Below are 7106 nucleotides of genomic sequence, written 5' to 3' on the forward strand. Positions count from 1 at the left end.
ATCTAACCTAACAATTTCACAACTACCTTATACACACAAGTGTAAAGGGATGAAGAATATGTACATAAGGATATATGAATGAGTGATGGTACAGAACGGCATAGGTAAGATGCAGTAGATGGTATAGAGTACAGTATATACATATGAGATGAGTAATGTAGGGTATGTAAACATATAAAAGTGGCATCGTTTAAGTGGCTAGTGATACATGTATTACATAAAGATGGCAAGATGCAGTAGATGCTATAGAGTACAGTATATACATATGAGATCAGTAATGTAGGGTATGTAAACATTGTATTTAGTGGCATTGTTTAAAGTGGCTAGTGATACATTTTTTACATACATTTTCCATTATTAAAGTGGCTGGAGTTGAGTCAGTATGTTGGCAGCAGCCACTCAATGTTAGTGGTGGCTGTTTAACAGTCTGATGGCCTTGAGATAGAAGCTGTTTTTCAGTCTTTCGGTCCCTGCTTTGATGCACCTGTACTGACCTCACCTTCTGGATGATAGCGAGGTGAACAGGCAGTGGCTCGGGTGGTTGTTGTCCTTGATGATCTTTATGGCCTTCCTGTGACATCGGGTGGTGTAGGTGTCCTGGAGGGCAGGTAGTTTGCCCCTGGTGATGCGTTGTGCAGACCTCACTACCCTCTGGAGAGCCTTACGGTTGTGGGCGGAGCAGTTGCCGTACCAGGCGGTGATACAGCCCGACAGGATGCTCTCGACTGTGCATCTGTAAAAGTTTGTGAGTGCTTTTGGTGACAAGCCAAATTTCTTCAGCTTCCTGAGGTTGAAGAGGCGCTGCTGCACCTTCTTCACCACGCTGTCTGTGTGGGTGGACCAATTCAGTTTGTACGTGATGTGTACGCCGAGGAACTTAAAACTTACTACCCTCTCCACTACTGTCCCGGCGATGTGGATAGGGGGGTGCTCCCTCTGCTGTTTCCTGAAGTCTACGATCATCAAATCAAATTTATTTATATAGCCCTTCGTACATCAGCTGATATCTCAAAGTGCTGTACAGAAACCCAGCCTAAAACCCCAAACAGCAAGCAATGCAGGTGTAGAAGCACGGTGGTTAGGAAAAACTCCCTAGAAAGGCCAAAACCTAGGAAGAAACCTAGAGAGGAACCAGGCTATGTGGGGTGGCCAGTCCTCTTCTGGCTGTGCCGGGTAGAGATTATAACAGAACATGGCCAAGATGTTCAAATGTTGATAAATGACCAGCATGGTTGAATAATAATAAGGCAGAACAGTTGAAACTGGAGCAGCAGCACGGCCAGGTGGACTGGGGACAGCAAGGAGTCATCATGTCAGGTAGTCCTGGGGCATGGTCCTAGGGCTCAGGTCCTCCGAGAGAGAGAAGGAGAGAATTAGAGAACGCACACTTAGATTCACACAAGACACCGAATTGGACAGGAGAAGTACTCCAGTACCCCCGACACAAACTACTGCAGCATAAATACTGGAGGCTGAGACAGGAGGGGTCAGGAGACACTGTGGCCCCATCCGAGGACACCCCCGGACAGGGCCAAACAGGAAGGATATAACCCCACCCACTTTGCCAAAGCACAGCCCCCACACCACGAGAGGAATATCTTCAACCACCAACTTACCATCCTGAGACAAAGCTGAGTATAGCCCGCAAAGATCTCCACCATGGCACAACCCAAGGGGCGGCACCAACCCAGACAGGATGACCACATCAGTGAATCAACCCACTCAGGTGACACACCCCTTCCAGGGACGGCATGAGAGAGCCCCAGTAAGCCAGTGACTCAGGCCCTGTAATAGGATTAGAGGCAGAGAATCCCAGTGGAAAGAGGGGAACCGGCCAGGCAGAGACAGCAAGGGTGGTTCGTTGCTCCAGAGCCTTTTTGTTCACCTTCCCACTCCTGGGCCAGACTACACTCAATCATATGACCCACTGAAGAGATGAGTCTTCAGTAAAGACTTAAAGGTTGAGACCGAGTTTGCGTCTCTGACATGGGTAGGCAGACCGTTCCATAAAAATGGAGCTCTATAGGAGAAAGCCCTGCCTCCAGCTGTTTGCTTAGAAATTCTAGGGACAATTAGGAGGCCTGCGTCTTGTGACCGTAGCGTGCGTGTAGGTATGTACGGCAGGACCAAATCAGAGAGATAGGTAGGAGCAAGCCCATGTAATGCTTTGTAGGTTGCAGTAAAACCTTGAAATCAGCCCTTGCTTTGATAGGAAGCCAGTGTAGGGAGGCTAGCACTGGAGTAATATGATCAAATTTTTTGGTTCTAGTCAGGATTCTAGCAGCCGTATTTAGCACTAACTGAAGTTTATTTAGTGCTTTATCCGGGTGGCCAGAAAGTAGAGCATTGCAGTAGTCTAACCTAGAAGTGACAAAAGCATGGATTAATTTTTCTGCATCATTTTTGGACAGAAAGTTTCTGATTTTTGCAATGTTACGTAGATGGAAAAAAGCTGTCCTTGAAATGGTCTTGATATGTTCTTCAAAAGAGAGATCAGGGTCCAGAGTAACGCCGAGATCCTTCACAGTTTTATTTGAGACGACTGTAAAACCATTAAGATTAATTGTCAGATTCAACAGAAGATCTCTTTGTTTCTTGGGACCTAGAACAAGCATCTCTGTTTTGTCCGAGTTTAAAAGTAGAAAGTTTGCAGCCATCCACTTCCTTATGTCTGAAACACATGCTTCTAGCAAGGGCAATTTTGGGGCTTCACCATGTTTCATTGAAATGTACAGTTGTGTGTCATCCGCATAGCAGTGAAAGTTAACATTATGTTTTCGAATAACATCCCCAAGAGGTAAAATATATAGTGAAAACAATAGTGGTCTTAAAACAGAACCTTGAGAAACACCGAAATTTACAGTTGATTTGTCAGAGGACAAACCATTCACAGAGACAAACTGATATCTTTCCGACAGATAAGATCTAAACCAGGCCAGAACTTGTCCGTGTAGACCAATTTGGGTTTCCAATCTCTCCAAAAGAATGTGGTGATCGATGGTATCAAAAGCAGCACTAAGGTCTAGGAGCACGAGGACAGATGCAGAGCCTCGGTCTGATGCCATTAAAATGTCATTTACCACCTTCACACGTGCCGTCTCAGTGCTATGATGGGGTCTAAAACCAGACTGAAGCATTTCGTATACATTGTTTGTCTTCAGGAAGGCAGTGAGTTGCTGCGCAACAGCCTTTTCTAAGATCTTTGAGAGGAATGGAAGATTTGATATAGGCCGATAGTTTTTTATATTTTCTGGGTCAAGGTTTGGCTTTTTCAAGAGAGGCTTTATTACTGCCACTTTTAGTGAGTTTGGTACACATCCGGTGGATAGAGAGCCGTTTATTATGTTCAACATAGGAGGAAGCAGCACAGGAAGCAGCTCTTTCAGTAGTTTAGTTGGAATAGGGTCCAGTATGCAGCTTGAAAGTTTAGAGGCCATGATTATTTTCATCATTGTGTCAAGAGATATAGTACTAAAACACTTGAGCGTCTCTCTTGATCCTTGTTCCAGGCAGAGTTGTGCAGGCTCAGGACAACTGAGCTTTGAAGGAATACGCAGATTTAAAGAGGAGTCTGTAATTTGCTTTCTAATAATCATAATTTTTTCCTCAAAGAAGTTCATGAATTTATCACTGCTAAAGTGAAAGTCATCCGCTCTTGGGGAATGCTGCTTATTAGTTAGCTTTGCGACAGTATCAAAAAGGAATTTCGGATTGTTCTTATTTTCCTCAATTAAGTTAGAAAAATAGGATGATCGAGCAGCAGTAAGGGCTCTTCGGTACTGCACGGTACTGTCTTTCCAAGCTAGACGGAAGACTTCCAGTTTTGTGTGGCGCCGTTTCCGTTCCAATTTTCTGGAAGCTTGCTTCAGAGCTCGGGTATTTTCTGTGTACCAGGACCTAGTTTCTTATGAGAAATGTTTTTAGTTTTTAGGGGTGCAACTGCATCTAGGGTATTGCGCAAGGTTAAATTGAGTTCCTCAGTTACGTGGTTAACTGATTTTTGTCCTCTGGCGTCATTGGGTAGACAGAGGGAATCTGGAAGGACATCAAGGAATCTTTGTGTTGTCTGTGAATTTATAGCACGACTTTTGGTGTTCCTTGGTTGGGGTCTGAGCAGATTATTTGTTGCAATTGCAAACGTAATAAAATGGTGGTCCGATAGTCCAGGATTATGAGGAAAAACATTAAGATCCACAACATTTATTCCATGGGACAAAACTAGGTCCAGCGTATGACTGTGACAGTGAGTGGGTCCAGAGACATGTTGGACAAAACCCACTGAGTCAATGATGGCTCCGAAAGCCTTTTGGAGTGGGTCTGTGGACTTTTCCATGTGAATATTAAAGTCACCAAAGATTAGAATATTATCTGCTATGACTACAAGGTCCGATAGGAATTCAGGGAACTCAGTGAGGAACGCTGTATATGGCCCAGGAGGCCTGTAAACAGTAGCTATAAAAAGTGATTGAGTAGGCTGCAGAAGATTTCATGACTAGAAGCTCAAAAGACGACAACGTCATTTTTTTTTTTGTAAATTGAAATTTGCTATCGTAAATGTTAGCAACACATCCGCCTTTGCGGGATGCACGGGGGATATGCTCACTAGTGTAGCCAGGAGGTGAGGCCTCATTTAACACAATAAATTCATCAGGCTTAAGCCATGTTTCAGTCAGGCCAATCACATCAAGATTATGATCAGTGATTAGTTCATTGACTATAATTGCCTTTGAAGTAAGGGATCTAACATTAAGTAGCCCTATTTTGAGATGTGAGGTATCATGATCTCTTTCAATAATGACAGGAATGGAGGTGGTCTTTATCCTAGTGAGATTGCTAAGGCGAACACCGCCATGTTTAGTTTTGCCCAACCTAGGTCGAGGCACAGACACGGTCTCAATGGTGATAGCTGAGCTGACTACACTGACTGTGCTAGTGGCAGACTCCACTATGCTGGCAGGCTGGCTAACAGCCTGCTGCCTGGCCTGCACCTTATTTCATTGTGGAGCTAGAGGAGTTAGAGCCCTGTCTATGTTGGTAGATAAGATGAGAGCACCCCTCCAGCTTGGATGGAGTCCGTCACTCCTCAGCAGGTCAGGCTTGGTCCTGTTTGTGGGTGAGTCCCAGAAAGAGGGCCAATTATCTACAAATTCTAACTTTTGGGAGGGGCAGAAAACAGTTTTCAACCAGCGATTGAGTTGTGAGACTCTGCTGTAGAGCTCATCACTCCCCCTAACTGGGAGGGGGCCAGAGACAATTACTCGATGCCGACACATCTTTCTAGCTGATTTACACGCAGAAGCTATGTTGCGCTCGATCATCTCCTTTGTTTTGTTGACATTGAGTGTGAGGTTATTTTCCTGAAACCACACTCCGAGGGCCCCCACCTCCTCCCTGTAGGCCGTCTCGTCGTTGTTGGTAATCAAGCCTACCACTGTAGTGTCGTCTGCAAACTTGATGATTGAGTTGGAGGCATGCATGGCCACGCAGTCGTGGGTGAACCGGGAGTACAGGAGAGGGCTCAGAACGCACCCTTGTGGGGCCCCAGTGTTGAGGATCAGCAGGGTGGAGATGTTGTTACCTACCCTCACCACCTGGGGGCGGCCCGTCAGGAAGCCCAGTACCCAGTTGCACAGGGCGGGGTTGAGACCCAGGGTCTCGAGCTTGATGATGAGTTTGGAGGGTACTATGTTCAGTTAAATGCTGAGCTGTAGTCGATGAACAGCATTCTCACATAGGTATTCCTCTTGTCCAGATGGGTTCGGGCAGTGTGCAGTGTGGTTGCGTCGTCTGTGGACCTATTGGGGCGGTAAGCAAATTGGAGTGGGTCTAGGGTGTCAGGTAGGGTGGAGGTGATATATGGTCCTTGACTTGTCTCTCAAAGCACTTCATGATGACGGAAGTGAGTGCTACGGGGCGGTAGTCGTTTCGCTCAGTTACCTTAGCTTTTTTGGGAACAGGATCAATGGTGGCCCTCTTGAAGCATGTGGGAACAGCAGACTGGGATAAGGATTGATTGAATATGTCCGTAAACACACCAGCCACCTGGTCTGCGCTCTGAGGACGCAGCTGGGGATGCCGTCTGGGCCTGCAGCCTTGCGAGGGTTAACACGTTTAAATAAAAAGCAGCCAGTCATCACTGATAATAAACTCTTTGGTACCCGATGTCCATTGAAAATGTCTCTTTAAAGCACATATATAGTTTGCTGGGTGTGAATGTTTTCAAGTTTGTTTTAAGATTGTACTTCATCATAATTATGCCAGAGAAGAATACAATTCGATACACAATTATACGTGCTCATGGTTGGGTTTTTGCAAATATAAGAACTGGGTAGTCTATATTATTCAACCTTTATCAGGTCTGTCTCAAAGAGATAAAACACTATTTAGAAGCAAGATTTACCTGAGGGATATCAAGGTGGTTTAAATGATGCAGTTGGCTTATTAGGGTTGTGGGGATGCCCATAATAAACTCTATATGTGACCCAGTTATGCCCCTTCCCCACAACAATCAAACAACAATCAAACGATCAACAAAAAACACTAATACGCACAACCACAGCTTAGACATGTTAACTGGAAGGATTCACTGAAGCTTCAGAAGACCAATAATTACTCTCCATAGTAAAGATGATTTACCATGTCCGGCCGCCACCCGGTTCCCCACTGGAGAAGGTTTGTGTCACCCTGGGCCGCTGATGAAATCCCAAGGACCACATCCCAAGGGACTACTACCCCTACATCTGTTGCCCTATAGCATGTAGGGATATCTTTCTGGCATATCACTAATACTGCTCAATATCTTATCCAACTTGATAACCTTCGCAGTACACAGGGCTTCATGAGAACCATTTACCGAATATTGGTCATGTTGTTGGCGTGGTGCTGAGATAACAGGAAAGAAATCTGTGTCTTAGAGGCAGAGAATAATCTTTTGATGGTGATTTAAGGAATGATACATACATCAATACAAAAGGGCTAACGTTATTCCAGAATATAAATATTGGTATCAATATTCCTAAAATTGTAAAACTGAATTATTTGTCTAGAATGCTTTTTTTGTTTATTTAGCAATAGCCTTTTCATTGTACTCTCCTTCTGAAACATCA

This window comes from Oncorhynchus masou, chromosome 21 (assembly GCF_036934945.1).
Source record: "Oncorhynchus masou masou isolate Uvic2021 chromosome 21, UVic_Omas_1.1, whole genome shotgun sequence".
Taxonomy (NCBI): domain Eukaryota; kingdom Metazoa; phylum Chordata; class Actinopteri; order Salmoniformes; family Salmonidae; genus Oncorhynchus; species Oncorhynchus masou.